Source organism: Ascaphus truei (genome assembly GCF_040206685.1).
Source record: "Ascaphus truei isolate aAscTru1 chromosome 20 unlocalized genomic scaffold, aAscTru1.hap1 SUPER_20_unloc_4, whole genome shotgun sequence".
NCBI classification, from domain to species: Eukaryota; Metazoa; Chordata; class Amphibia; order Anura; family Ascaphidae; genus Ascaphus; species Ascaphus truei.
In genome coordinates this window covers 582,042-609,989 of record NW_027453860.1, presented here as the reverse complement: position 1 = coordinate 609,989, position 27,948 = coordinate 582,042, and the positions used below count along the sequence as shown (strand labels likewise).

At 39.9% G+C, this 27,948-nt stretch overlaps 1 protein-coding gene and 1 long non-coding RNA gene across 2 annotated transcripts in view; both read left to right on the top strand.

Annotated features, from left to right (window-relative positions):
• SYNGAP1 (synaptic Ras GTPase activating protein 1) overlaps positions 1 to 27,948 on the top strand; it is a gene marked incomplete at its 5' end in the record, with an annotated part of 710,344 nt that overhangs the window by 130,020 nt on the left and 552,376 nt on the right. The gene's annotated exons all lie outside the window — the stretch shown is intronic.
• Positions 674 to 10,414, top strand: LOC142474745 (uncharacterized). Its single transcript, XR_012790606.1, has 3 exons — positions 674 to 1,222; positions 5,028 to 5,364; positions 9,979 to 10,414. It is a non-coding gene; the product is annotated as an uncharacterized LOC142474745 (long non-coding RNA).

The following is a 27,948-nucleotide window of genomic DNA, read 5'->3' as shown; positions in this document are numbered from 1 at the left end:
TACACGTAGGAATACACTGACATACCAAGGTGTGTTTCTGCTTTAAGTAATGTTCCTATACACAAAGAACCCCCTAGTACAGCAGTATAATGAGGTGGAGGTTCATACTGTACACATAGGAATACACTGACATACCAAGGTGTGTTTCTGCTTTAAGTAATGTTCCTATACACAAAGAACCCCCTAGTACAGCAGTATTATTAGAGGTGGAGGTTCATACTGTACACATAGGAATACACTGACATACCAAGGTGTGTTTCTGCTTTAAGTAATGTTTCTATACACAATGAACCCCCTAGTACAGCAGTATTATTAGAGGTGGAGGTTCATACTGTACACATAGGAATACACTGACATACCAAGGTGTGTTTCTGCTTTAAGTAATGTTCCTATACACAAAGAACCCCCTAGTACAGCAGTATTATTAGAGGTGGAGGTTCATACTGTACACATAGGAATACACTGACATACCAAGGTGTGTTTCTGCTTTAAGTAATGTTCCTATACACAAAGAACCCCCTAGTACAGCAGTATTATTAGAGGTGGAGGTTCATACTGTACACATAGGAATACACTGACATACCAAGGTGTGTTTCTGCTTTAAGTAATGTTCCTATACGCAAAGAACCCCTAGTACAGCAGTATTATTAGAGATGGAGGTTCATACTGTACACATAGGAATACACTGACATACCAAGGTGTGTTTCTGCTTTAAGTAATGTTTCTATACACAATGAACCCCCTAGTACAGCAGTATTATTAGAGGTGGAGGTTCATACTGTACACATAGGAATACACTGACATACCAAGGTGGGTTTCTGCTTTAAGTAATGTTCCTATACACACAAAGAACCCCCTAGTACAGCAGTATTATTAGAGGTGGAGGTTCATACTGTACACATAGGACCACACTGACATACCAAGGTGTGTTTCTTCTTTAAGTAATGTTCCTATACACAAAGAACCCCCTAGTACAGCAGTATTATTAGAGGTGGAGGTTCATACTGTACACATTTGGAATACACTGACATACCAAGGTGTTTTTCTGCTTTAAGTAATGTTCCTATACACAAAGAACCCCCTAGTACAGCAGTATTATTAGAGGTGGAGGTTCATACTGTACACATAGGAATACACTGACATACCAAGGTGTGTTTCTGCTTTAAGTAATGTTCCTATACTCAAAGAACCCCCTAGTACAGCAGTATTATTAGAGGTGGAGGTTCATACTGTACACATAGGAATACACTGACATACCAAGGTGTGTTTCTGCTTTAAGTAATGTTCCTATACACAAAGAACCCCCTAGTACAGCAGTATTATTAGAGGTGGAGGTTCATACTGTACACATTTGGAATACACTGACATACCAAGGTGTTTTTCTGCTTTAAGTAATGTTCCTATACACAAAGAACCCCCTAGTACAGCAGTATTATTAGAGGTGGAGGTTCATACTGTACACATAGGATTACACTGACATACCAAGGTGTGTTTCTGCTTTAAGTAATGTTCCTATACACAAGGAACCCCCTAGTACAGCAGTATTATTAGAGGTGGAGGTTCATACTGTACACATAGGAATACACTGACATACCAAGGTGTGCTTCTGCTTTAAGTAATGTTCCTATACACAATGAACCCCCTAGTACAGCAGTATTATTAGAGGTGGAGGTTCATACTGTACACATAGGAATACACTGACAAACCAATGTGTGTTTCTGCTTTAAGTAATGTTCACATACACAAAGAACTCCCTAGTACAGCAGTATTATTAGAGGTGGAGGTTCATACTGTACACATAGGAATACACTGACATACCAAGGTGTGTTTCTGCTTTAAGTAATGTTCCTATACACAAAGAACCCCCTAGTACAGCAGTATTATTAGAGGTGGAGGTTCATACTGTACACATAGGAATACACTGAAATACCAAGGTGTGTTTCTGCTTTAAGTAATGTTCCTATACGCTAAGAACCCCTAGTACAGCAGTATTATTAGCGGTGGAGGTTCATACTGTACACATAGGAATACACTGACATACCAAGGTGTGTTTCTGCTTTAAGTAATGTTCCTATACACAAAGAACCCCCTAGTACAGCAGTATTATTAGAGGTGGAGGTTCATGCTGTACACATAGGAATACACTGACATACCAAGGTGTGTTTCTGCTTTAAGTAATGTTCCTATACGCAAAGAACCCCCTAGTACAGCAGTATTATTAGATGTGGAGGTTCATACTGTAAACATAGGAATACACTGACATACCAAGGTGTGTTTCTGCTTTAAGTAATGTTTCTATACACAATGAACCCCCTAGTACAGCAGTATTATTAGAGGTGGAGGTTCATACTGTACACATAGGAATACACTGACATACCAAGGTGTGTTTCTGCTTTAAGTAATGTTCCTATACACAAAGAACCCCCTAGTACAGCAGTATTATTAGAGGTGGAGGTTCATACTGTACACATAGGAATACACTGACATACCAAGGTGTGTTTCTGCTTTAAGTAATGTTCCTATACACAAAGAACCCCCTAGTACAGCAGTATTATTAGAGGTGGAGGTTCATACTGTACACATAGGAATACACTGAAATACCAAGGTGTGTTTCTGCTTTAAGTAATGTTCCTATACGCAAAGAACCCCCTAGTACAGCAGTATTATTAGAGGTGGAGGTTCATACTGTACACATAGGAATACACTGACATACCAAGGTGTGTTTCTGCTTTAAGTAATGTTCCTATACACAAAGAACCCCCTAGTACAGCAGTATTATTAGAGGTGGAGGTTCATACTGTACACATAGGAATACACTGACATACCAAGGTGTGTTTCTGCTTTAAGTAATGTTCCTATACGCAAAGAACCCCTAGTACAGCAGTATTATTAGCGGTGGAGGTTCATACTGTACACATAGGAATACACTGACATACCAAGGTGTGTTTCTGCTTTAAGTAATGTTCCTATACACAAAGAACCCCCTAGTACAGCAGTATTATTAGAGGTGGAGGTTCATACTGTACACATAGGAATACACTGACATACCAAGGTGTGTTTCTGCTTTAAGTAATGTTCCTATACACAAAGAACCCCCTAGTACAGCAGTATTATTAGAGGTGGAGGTTCATACTGTACACATAGGAATACACTGAAATACCAAGGTGTGTTTCTGCTTTAAGTAATGTTCCTATACGCAAAGAACCCCCTAGTACAGCAGTATTATTAGAGGTGGAGGTTCATACTGTACACATAGGAATACACTGACATACCAAGGTGTGTTTCTGCTTTAAGTAATGTTCCTATACACAAAGAACCCCCTAGTACAGCAGTATTATGAGAGGTGGAGGTTCATACTGTACACATAGGAATACACTGACATACCAATGTGTGTTTCTGTTTTAAGTAATGTTCCTATACACAAAGAACCCCCTAGTACAGCAGTATTATTAGAGGTGGAGGTTCATACTGTACACATAGGAATACACTGACATACCAAGGTGTGTTTCTGCTTTAAGTAATGTTCCTATACACAAAGAACCCCCTAGTACAGCAGTATTATTAGAGGTGGAGGTTCATACTGTACACATAGGAATACACTGACATACCAAGGTGTGCTTCTGCTTTAAGTAATGTTCCTATACACAATGAACCCCCTAGTACAGCAGTATTATTAGAGGTGGAGGTTCATACTGTACACATAGGAATACACTGACAAACCAAGGTGTGTTTCTGCTTTAAGTAATGTTCACATACACAAAGAACTCCCTAGTACAGCAGTATTATTAGAGGTGGAGGTTCATACTGTACACATAGGAATACACTGACATACCAAGGTGTGTTTCTGCTTTAAGTAATGTTCCTATACACAAAGAACCCCCTAGTACAGCAGTATTATTAGAGGTGGAGGTTCATACTGTACACATAGGAATACACTGACATACCAAGGTGTGTTTCTGCTTTAAGTAATGTTCCTATACGCAAAGAACCCCTAGTACAGCAGTATTATTAGCGGTGGAGGTTCATACTGTACACATAGGAATACACTGACATACCAAGGTGTGTTTCTGCTTTAAGTAATGTTCCTATACACAAAGAACCCCCTAGTACAGCATTATTATTAGAGGTGGAGGTTCATACTGTACACGTAGGAATACACTGACATACCAAGGTGTGTTTCTGCTTTAAGTAATGTTCCTATACACAAAGAACCCCCTAGTACAGCAGTATAATGAGGTGGAGGTTCATACTGTACACATAGGAATACACTGACATACCAAGGTGTGTTTCTGCTTTAAGTAATGTTCCTATACACAAAGAACCCCCTAGTACAGCAGTATTATTAGAGGTGGAGGTTCATACTGTACACATAGGAATACACTGACATACCAAGGTGTGTTTCTGCTTTAAGTAATGTTTCTATACACAATGAACCCCCTAGTACAGCAGTATTATTAGAGGTGGAGGTTCATACTGTACACATAGGAATACACTGACATACCAAGGTGTGTTTCTGCTTTAAGTAATGTTCCTATACACAAAGAACCCCCTAGTACAGCAGTATTATTAGAGGTGGAGGTTCATACTGTACACATAGGAATACACTGACATACCAAGGTGTGTTTCTGCTTTAAGTAATGTTCCTATACACAAAGAACCCCCTAGTACAGCAGTATTATTAGAGGTGGAGGTTCATACTGTACACATAGGAATACACTGACATACCAAGGTGTGTTTCTGCTTTAAGTAATGTTCCTATACGCAAAGAACCCCTAGTACAGCAGTATTATTAGAGATGGAGGTTCATACTGTACACATAGGAATACACTGACATACCAAGGTGTGTTTCTGCTTTAAGTAATGTTTCTATACACAATGAACCCCCTAGTACAGCAGTATTATTAGAGGTGGAGGTTCATACTGTACACATAGGAATACACTGACATACCAAGGTGGGTTTCTGCTTTAAGTAATGTTCCTATACACACAAAGAACCCCCTAGTACAGCAGTATTATTAGAGGTGGAGGTTCATACTGTACACATAGGACCACACTGACATACCAAGGTGTGTTTCTTCTTTAAGTAATGTTCCTATACACAAAGAACCCCCTAGTACAGCAGTATTATTAGAGGTGGAGGTTCATACTGTACACATTTGGAATACACTGACATACCAAGGTGTTTTTCTGCTTTAAGTAATGTTCCTATACACAAAGAACCCCCTAGTACAGCAGTATTATTAGAGGTGGAGGTTCATACTGTACACATAGGAATACACTGACATACCAAGGTGTGTTTCTGCTTTAAGTAATGTTCCTATACTCAAAGAACCCCCTAGTACAGCAGTATTATTAGAGGTGGAGGTTCATACTGTACACATAGGAATACACTGACATACCAAGGTGTGTTTCTGCTTTAAGTAATGTTCCTATACACAAAGAACCCCCTAGTACAGCAGTATTATTAGAGGTGGAGGTTCATACTGTACACATTTGGAATACACTGACATACCAAGGTGTTTTTCTGCTTTAAGTAATGTTCCTATACACAAAGAACCCCCTAGTACAGCAGTATTATTAGAGGTGGAGGTTCATACTGTACACATAGGATTACACTGACATACCAAGGTGTGTTTCTGCTTTAAGTAATGTTCCTATACACAAGGAACCCCCTAGTACAGCAGTATTATTAGAGGTGGAGGTTCATACTGTACACATAGGAATACACTGACATACCAAGGTGTGCTTCTGCTTTAAGTAATGTTCCTATACACAATGAACCCCCTAGTACAGCAGTATTATTAGAGGTGGAGGTTCATACTGTACACATAGGAATACACTGACAAACCAAGGTGTGTTTCTGCTTTAAGTAATGTTCACATACACAAAGAACTCCCTAGTACAGCAGTATTATTAGAGGTGGAGGTTCATACTGTACACATAGGAATACACTGACATACCAAGGTGTGTTTCTGCTTTAAGTAATGTTCCTATACACAAAGAACCCCCTAGTACAGCAGTATTATTAGAGGTGGAGGTTCATACTGTACACATAGGAATACACTGACATACCAAGGTGTGTTTCTGCTTTAAGTAATGTTCCTATACGCAAAGAACCCCTAGTACAGCAGTATTATTAGCGGTGGAGGTTCATACTGTACACATAGGAATACACTGACATACCAAGGTGTGTTTCTGCTTTAAGTAATGTTCCTATACACAAAGAACCCCCTAGTACAGCAGTATTATTAGAGGTGGAGGTTCATGCTGTACACATAGGAATACACTGACATACCAAGGTGTGTTTCTGCTTTAAGTAATGTTCCTATACGCAAAGAACCCCCTAGTACAGCAGTATTATTAGATGTGGAGGTTCATACTGTAAACATAGGAATACACTGACATACCAAGGTGTGTTTCTGCTTTAAGTAATGTTTCTATACACAATGAACCCCCTAGTACAGCAGTATTATTAGAGGTGGAGGTTCATACTGTACACATAGGAATACACTGACATACCAAGGTGTGTTTCTGCTTTAAGTAATGTTCCTATACACAAAGAACCCCCTAGTACAGCAGTATTATTAGAGGTGGAGGTTCATACTGTACACATAGGAATACACTGACATACCAAGGTGTGTTTCTGCTTTAAGTAATGTTCCTATACACAAAGAACCCCCTAGTACAGCAGTATTATTAGAGGTGGAGGTTCATACTGTACACATAGGAATACACTGAAATACCAAGGTGTGTTTCTGCTTTAAGTAATGTTCCTATACGCAAAGAACCCCCTAGTACAGCAGTATTATTAGAGGTGGAGGTTCATACTGTACACATAGGAATACACTGACATACCAAGGTGTGTTTCTGCTTTAAGTAATGTTCCTATACACAAAGAACCCCCTAGTACAGCAGTATTATTAGAGGTGGAGGTTCATACTGTACACATAGGAATACACTGACATACCAAGGTGTGTTTCTGCTTTAAGTAATGTTCCTATACGCAAAGAACCCCTAGTACAGCAGTATTATTAGCGGTGGAGGTTCATACTGTACACATAGGAATACACTGACATACCAAGGTGTGTTTCTGCTTTAAGTAATGTTCCTATACACAAAGAACCCCTTAGTACAGCAGTATTATTAGAGGTGGAGGTTCATGCTGTACACATAGGAATACACTGACATACCAAGGTGTGTTTCTGCTTTAAGTAATGTTCCTATACGCAAAGAACCCCCTAGTACAGCAGTATTATTAGATGTGGAGGTTCATACTGTAAACATAGGAATACACTGACATACCAAGGTGTGTTTCTGCTTTAAGTAATGTTTCTATACACAATGAACCCCCTAGTACAGCAGTATTATTAGAGGTGGAGGTTCATACTGTACACATAGGAATACACTGACATACCAAGGTGTGTTTCTGCTTTAAGTAATGTTCCTATACACAAAGAACCCCCTAGTACAGCAGTATTATTAGAGGTGGAGGTTCATACTGTACACATAGGAATACACTGACATACCAAGGTGTGTTTCTGCTTTAAGTAATGTTCCTATACACAAAGAACCCCCTAGTACAGCAGTATTATTAGAGGTGGAGGTTCATACTGTACACATAGGAATACACTGAAATACCAAGGTGTGTTTCTGCTTTAAGTAATGTTCCTATACGCAAAGAACCCCCTAGTACAGCAGTATTATTAGAGGTGGAGGTTCATACTGTACACATAGGAATACACTGACATACCAAGGTGTGTTTCTGCTTTAAGTAATGTTCCTATACACAAAGAACCCCCTAGTACAGCAGTATTATGAGAGGTGGAGGTTCATACTGTACACATAGGAATACACTGACATACCAATGTGTGTTTCTGTTTTAAGTAATGTTCCTATACACAAAGAACCCCCTAGTACAGCAGTATTATTAGAGGTGGAGGTTCATACTGTACACATAGGAATACACTGACATACCAAGGTGTGTTTATGCTTTATGTAATGTTTCTATACACAATGAACCCCCTAGTACAGCAGTATTATTAGAGGTGGAGGTTCATACTGTACACATAGGAATACACTGACATACCAAGGTGTGTTTCTGCTTTAAGTAATGTTCCTATACACAAAGAACCCCCTAGTACAGCAGTATTATTAGAGGTGGAGGTTTATACTGTACACATAGGAATACACTGACATACCAAGGTGTGTTTCTGCTTTAAGTAATGTTCCTATACACAAAGAACCCCCTAGTACAGCAGTATTATTAGAGGTGGAGGTTCTTACTGTACACGTAGGAATACACTGACATACCAAGGTGTGTTTCTGCTTTAAGTAATGTTCCTATACACAAAGAACCCCCTAGTACAGCAGTATAATGAGGTGGAGGTTCATACTGTACACATAGGAATACACTGACATACCAAGGTGTGTTTCTGCTTTAAGTAATGTTCCTATACACAAAGAACCCCCTAGTACAGCAGTATTATTAGAGGTGGAGGTTCATACTGTACACATAGGAATACACTGACATACCAAGGTGTGTTTCTGCTTTAAGTAATGTTTCTATACACAATGAACCCCCTAGTACAGCAGTATTATTAGAGGTGGAGGTTCATACTGTACACATAGGAATACACTGACATACCAAGGTGTGTTTCTGCTTTAAGTAATGTTCCTATACACAAATAACCCCCTAGTACAGCAGTATTATTAGAGGTGGAGGTTCATACTGTACACATAGGAACACACTGACATACCAAGGTGTGTTTCTGCTTTAAGTAATGTTCCTACACTACCGACACACTTTATTGAAGTGTGGTCGGTACCGCAAGCCGGGAAATCTCCCGGCTTGCTAGTGGCCGCCCCTCGACATGCCGCGCGTCATAGACGCGCGGTCACGCGTCATCGGGAGCGTGCGCCCCCTGCACGCGTGTCCAGGGGCTCCCCGAGGGAGCCCTGGTGTCCCGCGATCGCGGGACAGCGGCAGGGGGTTCCGGGGGACCCGGCGGACCCGGCAGCGGTAGGGAGAGCGCCCCGATCGGAGGGCGCTCTTCCGCTGCTTCGGCGCGCGCCCGTCACACTCGGGCGCGCGCCAGGCTACTGCTGCGGCACAGAACGGGCAAATGCTCGAATAAACTGTGCCGCAGCAGTATACACAAAGAACCCCCTAGTACAGCAGTATTATTAGAGGTGGAGGTTCATACTGTACACATAGGAATACACTGACATACCAAGGTGTGTTTCTGCTTTAAGTAATGTTCCTATACACAAAGAACCCCCTAGTACAGCAGTATTATTAGAGGTGGAGGTTCATACTGTACACATAGGAATACACTGACATACCAAGGTGTGTTTCTGCTTTAAGTAATGTTCCTATACACAAAGAACCCCCTAGTACAGCAGTATAATGAGGTGAAGGTTCATACTGTACACATAGGAATACACTGACATACCAAGGTGTGTTTCTGCTTTAAGTAATGTTCCTATACACAAAGAACCCCCTAGTACAGCAGTATTATTAGAGGTGGAGGTTCATACTGTACACATAGGAATACACTGACATACCAAGGTGTGTTTCTGCTTTAAGTAATGTTCCTATACACAAAGAACCCCCTAGTACAGCAGTATTATTAGAGGTGGAGGTTCATACTGTACACATAGGAATACACTGACATACCAAGGTGTGTTTCTGCTTTAAGTAATGTTCCTATACGCAAAGAACCCCTAGTACAGCAGTATTATTAGAGATGGAGGTTCATACTGTACACATAGGAATACACTGACATACCAAGGTGTGTTTCTGCTTTAAGTAATGTTTCTATACACAATGAACCCCCTAGTACAGCAGTATTATTAGAGGTGGAGGTTCATACTGTACACATAGGAATACACTGACATACCAAGGTGGGTTTCTGCTTTAAGTAATGTTCCTATACACACAAAGAACCCCCTAGTACAGCAGTATTATTAGAGGTGGAGGTTCATACTGTACACATAGGACCACACTGACATACCAAGGTGTGTTTCTTCTTTAAGTAATGTTCCTATACACAAAGAACCCCCTAGTACAGCAGTATTATTAGAGGTGGAGGTTCATACTGTACACATTTGGAATACACTGACATACCAAGGTGTTTTTCTGCTTTAAGTAATGTTCCTATACACAAAGAACCCCCTAGTACAGCAGTATTATTAGAGGTGGAGGTTCATACTGTACACATAGGAATACACTGACATACCAAGGTGTGTTTCTGCTTTAAGTAATGTTCCTATACTCAAAGAACCCCCTAGTACAGCAGTATTATTAGAGGTGGAGGTTCATACTGTACACATAGGAATACACTGACATACCAAGGTGTGTTTCTGCTTTAAGTAATGTTCCTATACACAAAGAACCCCCTAGTACAGCAGTATTATTAGAGGTGGAGGTTCATACTGTACACATTTGGAATACACTGACATACCAAGGTGTTTTTCTGCTTTAAGTAATGTTCCTATACACAAAGAACCCCCTAGTACAGCAGTATTATTAGAGGTGGAGGTTCATACTGTACACATAGGATTACACTGACATACCAAGGTGTGTTTCTGCTTTAAGTAATGTTCCTATACACAAGGAACCCCCTAGTACAGCAGTATTATTAGAGGTGGAGGTTCATACTGTACACATAGGAATACACTGACATACCAAGGTGTGCTTCTGCTTTAAGTAATGTTCCTATACACAATGAACCCCCTAGTACAGCAGTATTATTAGAGGTGGAGGTTCATACTGTACACATAGGAATACACTGACAAACCAAGGTGTGTTTCTGCTTTAAGTAATGTTCACATACACAAAGAACTCCCTAGTACAGCAGTATTATTAGAGGTGGAGGTTCATACTGTACACATAGGAATACACTGACATACCAAGGTGTGTTTCTGCTTTAAGTAATGTTCCTATACACAAAGAACCCCCTAGTACAGCAGTATTATTAGAGGTGGAGGTTCATACTGTACACATAGGAATACACTGACATACCAAGGTGTGTTTCTGCTTTAAGTAATGTTCCTATACGCAAAGAACCCCTAGTACAGCAGTATTATTAGCGGTGGAGGTTCATACTGTACACATAGGAATACACTGACATACCAAGGTGTGTTTCTGCTTTAAGTAATGTTCCTATACACAAAGAACCCCCTAGTACAGCATTATTATTAGAGGTGGAGGTTCATACTGTACACGTAGGAATACACTGACATACCAAGGTGTGTTTCTGCTTTAAGTAATGTTCCTATACACAAAGAACCCCCTAGTACAGCAGTATAATGAGGTGGAGGTTCATACTGTACACATAGGAATACACTGACATACCAAGGTGTGTTTCTGCTTTAAGTAATGTTCCTATACACAAAGAACCCCCTAGTACAGCAGTATTATTAGAGGTGGAGGTTCATACTGTACACATAGGAATACACTGACATACCAAGGTGTGTTTCTGCTTTAAGTAATGTTTCTATACACAATGAACCCCCTAGTACAGCAGTATTATTAGAGGTGGAGGTTCATACTGTACACATAGGAATACACTGACATACCAAGGTGTGTTTCTGCTTTAAGTAATGTTCCTATACACAAAGAACCCCCTAGTACAGCAGTATTATTAGAGGTGGAGGTTCATACTGTACACATAGGAATACACTGACATACCAAGGTGTGTTTCTGCTTTAAGTAATGTTCCTATACACAAAGAACCCCCTAGTACAGCAGTATTATTAGAGGTGGAGGTTTATACTGTACACATAGGAATACACTGACATACCAAGGTGTGTTTCTGCTTTAAGTAATGTTCCTATACACAAAGAACCCCCTAGTACAGCAGTATTATTAGAGGTGGAGGTTCATACTGTACACATAGGAATACACTGACATACCAAGGTGTGTTTCTGCTTTAAGTAATGTTCCTATACACAAAGAACCCCCTAGTACAGCAGTATAATGAGGTGAAGGTTCATACTGTACACATAGGAATACACTGACATACCAAGGTGTGTTTCTGCTTTAAGTAATGTTCCTATACACAAAGAACCCCCTAGTACAGCAGTATTATTAGAGGTGGAGGTTCATACTGTACACATAGGAATACACTGACATACCAAGGTGTGTTTCTGCTTTAAGTAATGTTCCTATACACAAAGAACCCCCTAGTACAGCAGTATTATTAGAGGTGGAGGTTCATACTGTACACATAGGAATACACTGACATACCAAGGTGTGTTTCTGCTTTAAGTAATGTTCCTATACGCAAAGAACCCCTAGTACAGCAGTATTATTAGAGATGGAGGTTCATACTGTACACATAGGAATACACTGACATACCAAGGTGTGTTTCTGCTTTAAGTAATGTTTCTATACACAATGAACCCCCTAGTACAGCAGTATTATTAGAGGTGGAGGTTCATACTGTACACATAGGAATACACTGACATACCAAGGTGGGTTTCTGCTTTAAGTAATGTTCCTATACACACAAAGAACCCCCTAGTACAGCAGTATTATTAGAGGTGGAGGTTCATACTGTACACATAGGACCACACTGACATACCAAGGTGTGTTTCTTCTTTAAGTAATGTTCCTATACACAAAGAACCCCCTAGTACAGCAGTATTATTAGAGGTGGAGGTTCATACTGTACACATTTGGAATACACTGACATACCAAGGTGTTTTTCTGCTTTAAGTAATGTTCCTATACACAAAGAACCCCCTAGTACAGCAGTATTATTAGAGGTGGAGGTTCATACTGTACACATAGGAATACACTGACATACCAAGGTGTGTTTCTGCTTTAAGTAATGTTCCTATACTCAAAGAACCCCCTAGTACAGCAGTATTATTAGAGGTGGAGGTTCATACTGTACACATAGGAATACACTGACATACCAAGGTGTGTTTCTGCTTTAAGTAATGTTCCTATACACAAAGAACCCCTTAGTACAGCAGTATTATTAGAGGTGGATGTTCATACTGTACACATTTGGAATACACTGACATACCAAGGTGTTTTTCTGCTTTAAGTAATGTTCCTATACACAAAGAACCCCCTAGTACAGCAGTACTATTAGAGGTGGAGGTTCATACTGTACACATAGGATTACACTGACATACCAAGGTGTGTTTCTGCTTTAAGTAATGTTCCTATACACAAGGAACCCCCTAGTACAGCAGTATTATTAGAGGTGGAGGTTCATACTGTACACATAGGAATACACTGACATACCAAGGTGTGCTTCTGCTTTAAGTAATGTTCCTATACACAATGAACCCCCTAGTACAGCAGTATTATTAGAGGTGGAGGTTCATACTGTACACATAGGAATACACTGACAAACCAAGGTGTGTTTCTGCTTTAAGTAATGTTCACATACACAAAGAACTCCCTAGTACAGCAGTATTATTAGAGGTGGAGGTTCATACTGTACACATAGGAATACACTGACATACCAAGGTGTGTTTCTGCTTTAAGTAATGTTCCTATACACAAAGAACCCCCTAGTACAGCAGTATTATTAGAGGTGGAGGTTCATACTGTACACATAGGAATACACTGACATACCAAGGTGTGTTTCTGCTTTAAATAATGTTCCTATACGCAAAGAACCCCTAGTACAGCAGTATTATTAGCGGTGGAGGTTCATACTGTACACATAGGAATACACTGACATACCAAGGTGTGTTTCTGCTTTAAGTAATGTTCCTATACACAAAGAACCCCCTAGTACAGCAGTATTATTAGAGGTGGAGGTTCATGCTGTACACATAGGAATACACTGACATACCAAGATGTGTTTCTGCTTTAAGTAATGTTCCTATACACAAAGAACCCCCTAGTACAGCAGTATTATTAGAGGTGGAGGTTCATACTGTACACATAGGAATACACTGACATACCAAGGTGTGTTTCTGCTTTAAGTAATGTTCCTATACACAAAGAACCCCCTAGTACAGCAGTATTATTAGAGGTGGAGGTTCATACTGTACACATAGGAATACACTGAAATACCAAGGTGTGTTTCTGCTTTAAGTAATGTTCCTATACGCAAAGAACCCCCTAGTACAGCAGTATTATTAGAGGTGGAGGTTCATACTGTACACATAGGAATACACTGACATACCAAGGTGTGTTTCTGCTTTAAGTAATGTTCCTATACACAAAGAACCCCCTAGTACAGCAGTATTATTAGAGGTGGAGGTTCATACTGTACACATAGGAATACACTGACATACCAAGGTGTGTTTCTGCTTTAAGTAATGTTCCTATACGCAAAGAACCCCTAGTACAGCAGTATTATTAGCGGTGGAGGTTCATACTGTACACATAGGAATACACTGACATACCAAGGTGTGTTTCTGCTTTAAGTAATGTTCCTATACACAAAGAACCCCTTAGTACAGCAGTATTATTAGAGGTGGAGGTTCATGCTGTACACATAGGAATACACTGACATACCAAGGTGTGTTTCTGCTTTAAGTAATGTTCCTATACGCAAAGAACCCCCTAGTACAGCAGTATTATTAGATGTGGAGGTTCATACTGTAAACATAGGAATACACTGACATACCAAGGTGTGTTTCTGCTTTAAGTAATGTTTCTATACACAATGAACCCCCTAGTACAGCAGTATTATTAGAGGTGGAGGTTCATACTTTACACATAGGAATACACTGACATACCAAGGTGTGTTTCTGCTTTAAGTAATGTTCCTATACACAAAGAACCCCCTAGTACAGCAGTATTATTAGAGGTGGAGGTTCATACTGTACACATAGGAATACACTGACATACCAAGGTGTGTTTCTGCTTTAAGTAATGTTCCTATACACAAAGAACCCCCTAGTACAGCAGTATTATTAGAGGTGGAGGTTCATACTGTACACATAGGAATACACTGAAATACCAAGGTGTGTTTCTGCTTTAAGTAATGTTCCTATACGCAAAGAACCCCCTAGTACAGCAGTATTATTAGAGGTGGAGGTTCATACTGTACACATAGGAATACACTGACATACCAAGGTGTGTTTCTGCTTTAAGTAATGTTCCTATACACAAAGAACCCCCTAGTACAGCAGTATTATGAGAGGTGGAGGTTCATACTGTACACATAGGAATACACTGACATACCAATGTGTGTTTCTGTTTTAAGTAATGTTCCTATACACAAAGAACCTCCTAGTACAGCAGTATTATTAGAGGTGGAGGTTCATACTGTACACATAGGAATACACTGACATACCAAGGTGTGTTTATGCTTTATGTAATGTTTCTATACACAATGAACCCCCTAGTACAGCAGTATTATTAGAGGTGGAGGTTCATACTGTACACATAGGAATACACTGACATACCAAGGTGTGTTTCTGCTTTAAGTAATGTTCCTATACACAAAGAACCCCCTAGTACAGCAGTATTATTAGAGGTGGAGGTTTATACTGTACACATAGGAATACACTGACATACCAAGGTGTGTTTCTGCTTTAAGTAATGTTCCTATACACAAAGAACCCCCTAGTACAGCAGTATTATTAGAGGTGGAGGTTCTTACTGTACACGTAGGAATACACTGACATACCAAGGTGTGTTTCTGCTTTAAGTAATGTTCCTATACACAAAGAACCCCCTAGTACAGCAGTATAATGAGGTGGAGGTTCATACTGTACACATAGGAATACACTGACATACCAAGGTGTGTTTCTGCTTTAAGTAATGTTCCTATACACAAAGAACCCCCTAGTACAGCAGTATTATTAGAGGTGGAGGTTCATACTGTACACATAGGAATACACTGACATACCAAGGTGTGTTTCTGCTTTAAGTAATGTTTCTATACACAATGAACCCCCTAGTACAGCAGTATTATTAGAGGTGGAGGTTCATACTGTACACATAGGAATACACTGACATACCAAGGTGTGTTTCTGCTTTAAGTAATGTTCCTATACACAAATAACCCCCTAGTACAGCAGTATTATTAGAGGTGGAGGTTCATACTGTACACATAGGAACACACTGACATACCAAGGTGTGTTTCTGCTTTAAGTAATGTTCCTACACTACCGACACACTTTATTGAAGTGTGGTCGGTACCGCAAGCCGGGAAATCTCCCGGCTTGCTAGTGGCCGCCCCTCGACATGCCGCGCGTCATAGACGCGCGGTCACGCGTCATCGGGAGCGTGCGCCCCCTGCACGCGTGTCCAGGGGCTCCCCGAGGGAGCCCTGGTGTCCCGCGATCGCGGGACAGCGGCAGGGGGTTCCGGGGGACCCGGCGGACCCGGCAGCGGTAGGGAGAGCGCCCCGATCGGAGGGCGCTCTTCCGCTGCTTCGGCGCGCGCCCGTCACACTCGGGCGCGCGCCAGGCTACTGCTGCGGCACAGAACGGGCAAATGCTCGAATAAACTGTGCCGCAGCAGTATACACAAAGAACCCCCTAGTACAGCAGTATTATTAGAGGTGGAGGTTCATACTGTACACATTTGGAATACACTGACATACCAAGGTGTTTTTTCTGCTTTAAGTAATGTTCCTATACACAAAGAACCCCCTAGTACAGCAGTATTATTAGAGGTGGAGGTTCATACTGTACACATAGGAATACACTGACATACCAAGGTGTGTTTCTGCTTTAAGTAATGTTCCTATACACAAAGAACCCCCTAGTACAGCAGTATAATTAGAGGTGGAGGTTTATACTGTACACATAGGAATACACTGACATACCAAGGTGTGTTTCTGCTTTAAGTAATGTTCCTATACACAAAGAACCCCCTAGTACAGCAGTATTATTAGAGGTGGAGGTTCATACTGTACACATAGGAATACACTGACATACCAAGGTGTGTTTCTGCTTTATGTAATGTTTCTATACACAAAGAACCCCCTAGTACAGCAGTATTATTAGAGGTGGAGGTTCATACTGTATACATAGGAATACACTGACATACCAAGGTGTGTTTCTGCTTTAGGTAATGTTCCTATACACAAAGATCCCCCTAGTACAGCAGTATTATTAGAGGTGGAGGTTCATACTGTACACATAGGAATACACTGACATACCAAGATGTGTTTCTGCTTTAAGTAATGTTCCTATACACAAAGAACCCCCTAGTACAGCAGTATAATGAGGTGGAGGTTCATACTGTACACATAGGAATACACTGACATACCAAGGTGTATTTCTGCTTTAAGTAATGTTCCTATACACAAAGAACCCCCTAGTACAGCAGTCTTATTAGAGGTGGAGGTTCATACTGTACACATAGGAATACTCTGACATACCAAGGTGTGTTTCTGCTTTAAGTAATGTTCCTATACACAAAGAACCCCCTAGTACAGCAGTATTATTAGAGGTGGAGGTTCATACTGTACACATAGGAATACACTGACATACCAAGGTGTGTTTCTGCTTTAAGTAATGTTCCTATACACAAAGAACCCCCTAGTACAGCAGTATTATTAGAGGTGGAGGTTCATACTGTACACATAGGAATACACTGACATACCAAGGTGTGTTTCTGCTTTAAGTAATGTTCCTATATGCAAAGAACCCCTAGTACAGCAGTATTATTAGAGGTGGAGGTTCATACTGTACACATAGGAACACACTGACATACCAAGGTGTGTTTCTGCTTTAAGTAATGTTCCTATACACAAAGAACCCCCTAATACAGCAGTATTATTAAAGGTGGAGGTTCATACTGTACACATAGGAATACACTGACATACCAAGGTGTGTTTCTGCTTTAAGTAATGTTCCTATACACAAAGAACCCCCTAGTACAGCAGTATTATTAGAGGTGGAGGTTCATACTGTACACATAGGAATACACTGACATACCAAGGTGTGTTTCTGCTTTATGTAATGTTTCTATACACAATGAACCCCCTAGTACAGCAGTATTATTAGAGGTGGAGGTTCATACTGTACACATAGGAATACACTGACATACCAAGGTGTGTTTCTGCTTTAAGTAATGTTCCTATACACAAAGAACCCCCTAGTACAGCAGTATTATTAGAGGTGGAGGTCCATACTGTACACATAGGAATACACTGACATACCAAGGTGTGTTTCTGCTTTAAGTAATGTTCCTATACACAAAGAACCCCCTAGTACAGCAGTATAATGAGAGGTGGAGGTTCATACTGTACACATAGGAATGCACTGACATACCAATGTGTTTTTCTGCTTTAAGTAATGTTCCTATACACAAAGAACCCCCTAGTACAGCAGTATTTTTAGAGGTGGAGGTTCATACTGTACACATAGGAATACACTGAAATACCAAGGTGTGTTTCTGCTTTAAGTAATGTTCCTATACGCAAAGAACCCCCTAGTACAGCAGTATTATTAGAGGTGGAGGTTCATACTGTACACATAGGAATACACTGACATACCAAGGTGTGTTTCTGCTTTAAGTAATGTTCCTATACACAAAGAACCCCCTAGTACAGCAGTATTATGAGAGGTGGAGGTTCATACTGTACACATAGGAATACACTGACATACCAAGGTGTGTTTCTGTTTTAAGTAATGTTCCTATACACAAAGAACCCCCTAGTACAGCAGTATTATTAGAGGTGGAGGTTCATACTGTACACATAGGAATACACTGACATACCAAGGTGTGTTTCTACTTTATGTAATGTTTCTATACACAATGAACCCCCTAGTACAGCAGTATTATTAGAGGTGGAGGTTCATACTGTACACATAGGAATACACTGACATACCAAGGTGTGTTTCTGCTTTAAGTAATGTTCCTATACACAAAGAACCCCCTAGTACAGCAGTATTATTAGAGGTGGAGGTTTATACTGTACACATAGGAATACACTGACATACCAAGGTGTGTTTCTGCTTTAAGTAATGTTCCTATACACAAAGAACCCCCTAGTACAGCAGTATTATTAGAGGTGGAGGTTCATACTGTACACATAGGAATACACTGACATACCAAGGTGTGTTTCTGCTTTAAGTAATGTTTCTATACACAAAGAACCCCCTAGTACAGCAGTATAATGAGAGGTGGAGGTTCATACTGTACACATAGGAATACACTGACATACCAAGGTGTGTTTCTGCTTTAAGTAATGTTTCTATACACAATGAACCCCCTAGTACAGCAGTATTATTAGAGGTGGAGGTTCATACTGTACACATAGGAATACACTGACATACCAAGGTGTGTTTCTGCTTTAAGTAATGTTCCTATACACAAAGAACCCCCTAGTACAGCAGTATTATTAGAGGTGGAGGTTCATACTGTACACATAGGAATACACTGACATACCAAGGTGTGTTTCTGCTTTAAGTAATGTTCCTATACACAAAGAACCCCCTAGTACAGCAGTATTATTAGAGGTGGAGGTTCATACTGTACACATAGGAATACACTGACATACCAAGGTGTGTTTCTGCTTTAAGTAATGTTCCTATAAACAAGGAACCCCCTAGTACAGCAGTATTATTACAGGTGGAGGTTCATACTGTACACATAGGAATACACTGACATACCAAGGTGTGTTTCTGCTTTATGTAATGTTTCTATACACAATGAACCCCCTAGTACAGCAGTATTATTAGAGGTGGAGGTTCATACTGTACACATAGGAATACACTGACATACCAAGGTGTGTTTCTGCTATAAGTAATGTTCCTATACACAAAGAACCCCCTAGTACAGCAGTATTATTAGAGGTGGAGGTTTATACTGTACACATAGGAATACACTGACATACCAAGGTGTGTTTCTGCTTTAAGTAATGTTCCTATACACAAAGAACCCCCTAGTACAGCAGTATTATTAGAGGTGGAGGTTCAAACTGTACACATAGGAATACACTGACATACCAAGGTGTGTTTCTGCTTTAAGTAATGTTCCTATACACAAAGAACCCCCTAGTACAGCAGTATAATGAGGTGGAGGTTCATACTGTACACATAGGAATACACTGACATACCAAGGTGTGTTTCTGCTTTAAGTAATGTTCCTATACACAAAGAACCCCCTACTACAGCAGTATTATTAGAGGTGGAGGTTCATACTGTACACATAGGAATACACTGACACACCAAGGTGTGTTTCTGCTTTAAGTAATGTTCCTATACACAAAGAACCCCCTAGTACAGCAGTATTATTAGAGGTGGAGGTTCATACTGTACACATAGGAATACACTGACATACCAAGGTGTGTTTCTGCTTTAAGTAATGTTCCTATACGCAAAGAACCCCTAGTACAGCAGTATTATTAGAGGTGGAGGTTCATACTGTACACATGGGAATACACTGACATACCAAGGTGTGTTTCTGCTTTAAGTAATGTTTCTATACACAATGAACCCCCTAGTACAGCAGTATTATTAGAGGTGGAGGTACATACTGTACACATAGGAATACACTGACATACCAAGGTGTGTTTCAGCTTTAAGTAATGTTCCTATACACAAAGAACCCCCTAGTACAGCAGTATTATTAGAGGTGGAGGTTCATACTGTACACATAGGAACACACTGACATACCAAGGTGTGTTTCTGCTTTAAGTAATGTTCCTATACACAAAGAACCCCCTAGTACAGCAGTATTATTAGAGGTGGAGGTTCATACTGTACACATTTGGAATACACTGACATACCAAGGTGTTTTTCTGCTTTAAGTAATGTTCCTATACACAAAGAACCCCCTAGTACAGCAGTATTATTAGAGGTGGAGGTTCATACTGTACACATAGGAATACACTGACATACCAAGGTGTGTTTCTGCTTTAAGTAATGTTCCTATACACAAAGAACCCCCTAGTACAGCAGTATTATTCGAGGTGGAGGTTCATACTGTACACATAGGAATACACTGACATACCAAGGTGTGTTTCTGCTTTAAGTAATGTTCCTATACGCAAAGAACCCCTAGTACAGCAGTATTATTAGAGGTGGAGGTTCATACTGTACACATAGGAATACATTGACAAACCAAGGTGTGTTTCTGCTTTAAGTAATGTTCACATACACAAAGAACTCCCTAGTACAGCAGTATTATTAAAGGTGGAGGTTCATACTGTACACATAGGAATACACTGACATACCAAGGTGTGTTTCTGCTTTAAGTAATGTTCCTATACGCAAAGAACCCCTAGTACAGCAGTATTATTAGAGGTGGAGGTTCATACTGTACACATAGGAATACACTGACATACCAAGGTGTGTTTCTGCTTTAAGTAATGTTTCTATACACAATGAACCCCCTAGTACAGCAGTATTATTAGAGGTGGAGGTTCATACTGTACACATCGGAATACACTGACATACCAAGGTGTGTTTCTGCTTTAAGTAATGTTCCTATACACAAAGAACCCCCTAGTACAGCAGTATTATTAGAGGTGGAGGTTCATACTGTACACATAGGAACACACTGACATAACAAGGTGTGTTTCTACTTTAAGTAATGTTCCTATACACAAAGAACCCCCTAGTACAGCAGTATTATTAGAGGTGGAGGTTCATACTGTACACATTTGGAATACACTGACATACCAAGGTGTTTTTCTGCTTTAAGTAATGTTCCTATACACAAAGAACCCCCTAGTACAGCAGTATTATTAGAGGTGGAGGTTGATACTGTACACATAGGAATACACTGACATACCAAGGTGTGTTTCTGCTTTAAGTAATGTTCCTATACACAAGGAACCCCCTTGTACAGCAGTATTATTAGAGGTGGAGGTTCATACTGTACACATAGGAATACACTGACATACCAAGGTGTGCTTCTGCTTTAAGTAATGTTCCTATACACAATGAACCCCCTAGTACAGCAGTATTATTAGAGGTGGAGGTTCATACTGTACACATAGGAATACACTGACATACCAAGGTGTGTTTCTGCTTTAAGTAATGTTCCTATACACAAAGAACCCCATAGTATAGCAGTATTATTAGAGGTGGAGGTTCATACTGTACACATAGGAATACACTGACAAACCAAGGTGTGTTTCTGCTTTAAGTAATGTTCCTATACACAAAGAACCCCATAGTACAGCAGTATTATTAGAGGTGGAGGTTCATACTGTACACATTGGAATACACTGACATACCAAGGTGTGTTTCTGCTTTAAGTAATGTTCCTATACACAAAGAACCCCCTAGTACAGCAGTATTATTAGAGGTGGAGGTTCATACTGTACACATAGAATACACTGACATACATGGTGTGTTTCTGCTTTAAGTAATGTTCCTATACACAAAGAACCCCCTAGTACAGCAGTATTATTAGAGGTGGAGGTTCATACTGTACACATAGGAATACACTGACATACCAAGGTGTGTTTCTGCTTTAAGTAATGTTCCTATACACAAAGAACCCCCTAGTACAGCAGTATTATTAGAGGTGGAGGTTCATACTGTACACATAGGAATACACTGACATACCAAGGTGTGTTTCTGCTTTAAGTAATGTTCCTATACGCAAAGAACCCCCTAGTACAGCAGTATTATTAGAGGTGGAGGTTCATACTGTACACATAGGAATACACTGACATACCAAGGTGTGTTTCTGCTTTAAGTAATGTTCCTAGACACAAAGAACCCCCTAGTACAGCAGTATTATTAGAGGTGGAGGTTCATACTGTACACATAGGAATACACTGACATACCAAGGTGTGTTTCTGCTTTAAGTAATGTTTCTATACACAATGAACCCCCTAGTACAGCAGTATTATTAGAGGTGGAGGTTCATACTGTACACATAGGAATACACTGACATACCAAGGTGTGTTTCTGCTTTAAGTAATATTCCTATACACAAAGAACCCCCTAGTACAGCAGTATTATTAGAGGTGGAGGTTCATACTGTACACATTTGGAATACACTGACATACCAAGGTGTTTTTCTGCTTTGAGTAATGTTCCTATACACAAAGAACCCCCTAGTACAGCAGTATTATTAGAGGTGGAGGTTCATACTGTACACATAGGAATACACCGACATACCAAGGTGTGTTTCTGCTTTAAGTAATGTTCCTATACACAAGGAACCCCCTAGTACAGCAGTATTATTAGAGGTGGAGGTTCATACTGTACACATAGGAATACACTGACATACCAAGGTGTGCTTCTGCTTTAAGTAATGTTCCTATACACAATGAACCCCCTAGTACAGCAGTATTATTAGAGGTGGAGGTTCATACTGTACACATAGGAATACACTGACATACCAAGATGTGTTTCTGCTTTAAGTAATGTTCCTATACACAAAGAACCCCCTAGTACAGCAGTATTATTAGAGGTGGAGGTTCATACTGTACACATAGGAATACACTGACATACCAAGGTGTGTTTCTGCTTTAAGTAATGTTCCTATACACAAAGAACCCCCTAGTACAGCAGTATTATTAGAGGTGGAGGTTCATACTGTACACATAGGAATACACTGACAAACCAAGGTGTGTTTCTGCTTTAAGTAATGTTCCTATACACAAAGAACCCCATAGTACAGCAGTATTATTAGAGGTGGAGGTTCATACTGTACACATTGGAATACACTGACATACCAAGGTGTGTTTCTGCTTCAAGTAATGTTCCTATACACAAAGAACCCCCTAGTACAGCAGTATAATGAGGTGGAGGTTCATACTGTACACATAGGAATACACTGACATACCAAGGTGTGTTTCTGCTTTAAGTAATGTTCCTATACACAAAGAACCCCCTAGTACAGCAGTATTATTAGAGGTGGAGGTTCATACTGTACACATAGGAATACATTGACAAACCAAGGTGTGTTTCTGCTTTAAGTAATGTTCACATACACAAAGAACCCCCTAGTACAGCAGTATTATTAGAGGTGGAGGTTCATACTGTACACATAGGAATACACTGACATACCAAGGTGTGTTTCTGCTTTAAGTAATGTTCCTATACGCAAAAAAACCCTAGTACAGCAGTATTATTAGAGGTGGAGGTTCATACTGTACACATAGGAATACACTGACATACCAAGGTGTGTTTCTGCTTTAAGTAATGTTTCTATACACAATGAACCCCCTAGTACAGCAGTATTATTAGAGGTGGAGGTTCATACTGTACACATAGGAATACACTGACATACCAAGGTGTGTTTCTGCTTTAAGTAATGTTCCTATACACAAGGAACCCCCTTGTACAGCAGTATTATTAGAGGTGGAGGTTCATACTGTACACATAGGAATACACTGACATACCAAGGTGTGCTTCTGCTTTAAGTAATGTTCCTATACACAATGAACCCCCTAGTACAGCAGTATTATTAGAGGTGGAGGTTCATACTGTACACATAGGAATACACTGACATACCAAGATGTGTTTCTGCTTTAAGTAATGTTCCTATACACAAAGAACCCCATAGTACAGCAGTATTATTAGAGGTGGAGGTTCATACTGTACACATAGGAATACACTGACATACCAAGGTGTGTTTCTGCTTTAAGTAATGTTTCTATACACAATGAACCCCCTAGTACAGCAGTATTATTAGAGGTGGAGGTTCATACTGTACACATAGGAATACACTGACATACCAAGGTGTGTTTCTGCTTTAAGTAATGTTCCTATACACAAAGAACCCCCTAGTACAGCAGTATTATTAGAGGTGGAGGTTCATACTGTACACATTTGGAATACACTGACATACCAAGGTGTTTTTCTGCTTTGAGTAATGTTCCTATACACAAAGAACCCCCTAGTACAGCAGTATTATTAGAGGTGGAGGTTCATACTGTACACATAGGAATACACCGACATACCAAGGTGTGTTTCTGCTTTAAGTAATGTTCCTATACACAAGGAACCCCCTAGTACAGCAGTATTATTAGAGGTGGAGGTTCATACTGTACACATAGGAATACACTGACATACCAAGGTGTGTTTCTGCTTTAAGTAATGTTCCTATACACAAAGAACCCCCTACTACAGCAGTATTATTAGAGGTGGAGGTTCATACTGTACACATAGGAATACACTGACACACCAAGGTGTGTTTCTGCTTTAAGTAATGTTCCTATACACAAAGAACCCCCTAGTACAGCAGTATTATTAGAGGTGGAGGTTCATACTGTACACATAGGAATACACTGACATACCAAGGTGTGTTTCTGCTTTAAGTAATGTTCCTATACGCAAAGAACCCCTAGTACAGCAGTATTATTAGAGGTGGAGGTTCATACTGTACACATGGGAATACACTGACATACCAAGGTGTGTTTCTGCTTTAAGTAATGTTTCTATACACAATGAACCCCCTAGTACAGCAGTATTATTAGAGGTGGAGGTACATACTGTACACATAGGAATACACTGACATACCAAGGTGTGTTTCAGCTTTAAGTAATGTTCCTATACACAAAGAACCCCCTAGTACAGCAGTATTATTAGAGGTGGAGGTTCATACTGTACACATAGGAACACACTGACATACCAAGGTGTGTTTCTGCTTTAAGTAATGTTCCTATACACAAAGAACCCCCTAGTACAGCAGTATTATTAGAGGTGGAGGTTCATACTGTACACATTTGGAATACACTGACATACCAAGGTGTTTTTCTGCTTTAAGTAATGTTCCTATACACAAAGAACCCCCTAGTACAGCAGTATTATTAGAGGTGGAGGTTCATACTGTACACATAGGAATACACTGACATACCAAGGTGTGTTTCTGCTTTAAGTAATGTTCCTATACACAAAGAACCCCCTAGTACAGCAGTATTATTCGAGGTGGAGGTTCATACTGTACACATAGGAATACACTGACATACCAAGGTGTGTTTCTGCTTTAAGTAATGTTCCTATACGCAAAGAACCCCTAGTACAGCAGTATTATTAGAGGTGGAGGTTCATACTGTACACATAGGAATACATTGACAAACCAAGGTGTGTTTCTGCTTTAAGTAATGTTCACATACACAAAGAACTCCCTAGTACAGCAGTATTATTAAAGGTGGAGGTTCATACTGTACACATAGGAATACACTGACATACCAAGGTGTGTTTCTGCTTTAAGTAATGTTCCTATACGCAAAGAACCCCTAGTACAGCAGTATTATTAGAGGTGGAGGTTCATACTGTACACATAGGAATACACTGACATACCAAGGTGTGTTTCTGCTTTAAGTAATGTTTCTATACACAATGAACCCCCTAGTACAGCAGTATTATTAGAGGTGGAGGTTCATACTGTACACATCGGAATACACTGACATACCAAGGTGTGTTTCTGCTTTAAGTAATGTTCCTATACACAAAGAACCCCCTAGTACAGCAGTATTATTAGAGGTGGAGGTTCATACTGTACACATAGGAACACACTGACATAACAAGGTGTGTTTCTACTTTAAGTAATGTTCCTATACACAAAGAACCCCCTAGTACAGCAGTATTATTAGAGGTGGAGGTTCATACTGTACACATTTGGAATACACTGACATACCAAGGTGTTTTTCTGCTTTAAGTAATGTTCCTATACACAAAGAACCCCCTAGTACAGCAGTATTATTAGAGGTGGAGGTTGATACTGTACACATAGGAATACACTGACATACCAAGGTGTGTTTCTGCTTTAAGTAATGTTCCTATACACAAGGAACCCCCTTGTACAGCAGTATTATTAGAGGTGGAGGTTCATACTGTACACATAGGAATACACTGACATACCAAGGTGTGCTTCTGCTTTAAGTAATGTTCCTATACACAATGAACCCCCTAGTACAGCAGTATTATTAGAGGTGGAGGTTCATACTGTACACATAGGAATACACTGACATACCAATATGTGTTTCTGCTTTAAGTAATGTTCCTATACACAAAGAACCCCCTAGTACAGCAGTATTATTAGAGGTGGAGGTTCATACTGTACACATAGGAATACACTGACATACCAAGGTGTGTTTCTGCTTTAAGTAATGTTCCTATACACAAAGAACCCCATAGTATAGCAGTATTATTAGAGGTGGAGGTTCATACTGTACACATAGGAATACACTGACAAACCAAGGTGTGTTTCTGCTTTAAGTAATGTTCCTATACACAAAGAACCCCATAGTACAGCAGTATTATTAGAGGTGGAGGTTCATACTGTACACATTGGAATACACTGACATACCAAGGTGTGTTTCTGCTTTAAGTAATGTTCCTATACACAAAGAACCCCCTAGTACAGCAGTATTATTAGAGGTGGAGGTTCATACTGTACACATAGAATACACTGACATACATGGTGTGTTTCTGCTTTAAGTAATGTTCCTATACACAAAGAACCCCCTAGTACAGCAGTATTATTAGAGGTGGAGGTTCATACTGTACACATAGGAATACACTGACATACCAAGGTGTGTTTCTGCTTTAAGTAATGTTCCTATACACAAAGAACCCCCTAGTACAGCAGTATTATTAGAGGTGGAGGTTCATACTGTACACATAGGAATACACTGACATACCAAGGTGTGTTTCTGCTTTAAGTAATGTTCCTATACGCAAAGAACCCCCTAGTACAGCAGTATTATTAGAGGTGGAGGTTCATACTGTACACATAGGAATACACTGACATACCAAGGTGTGTTTCTGCTTTAAGTAATGTTCCTAGACACAAAGAACCCCCTAGTACAGCAGTATTATTAGAGGTGGAGGTTCATACTGTACACATAGGAATACACTGACATACCAAGGTGTGTTTCTGCTTTAAGTAATGTTTCTATACACAATGAACCCCTAGTACAGCAGTATTATTAGAGGTGGAGGTTCATACTGTACACATAGGAATACACTGACATACCAAGGTGTGTTTCTGCTTTAAGTAATATTCCTATACACAAAGAACCCCCTAGTACAGCAGTATTATTAGAGGTGGAGGTTCATACTGTACACATTTGGAATACACTGACATACCAA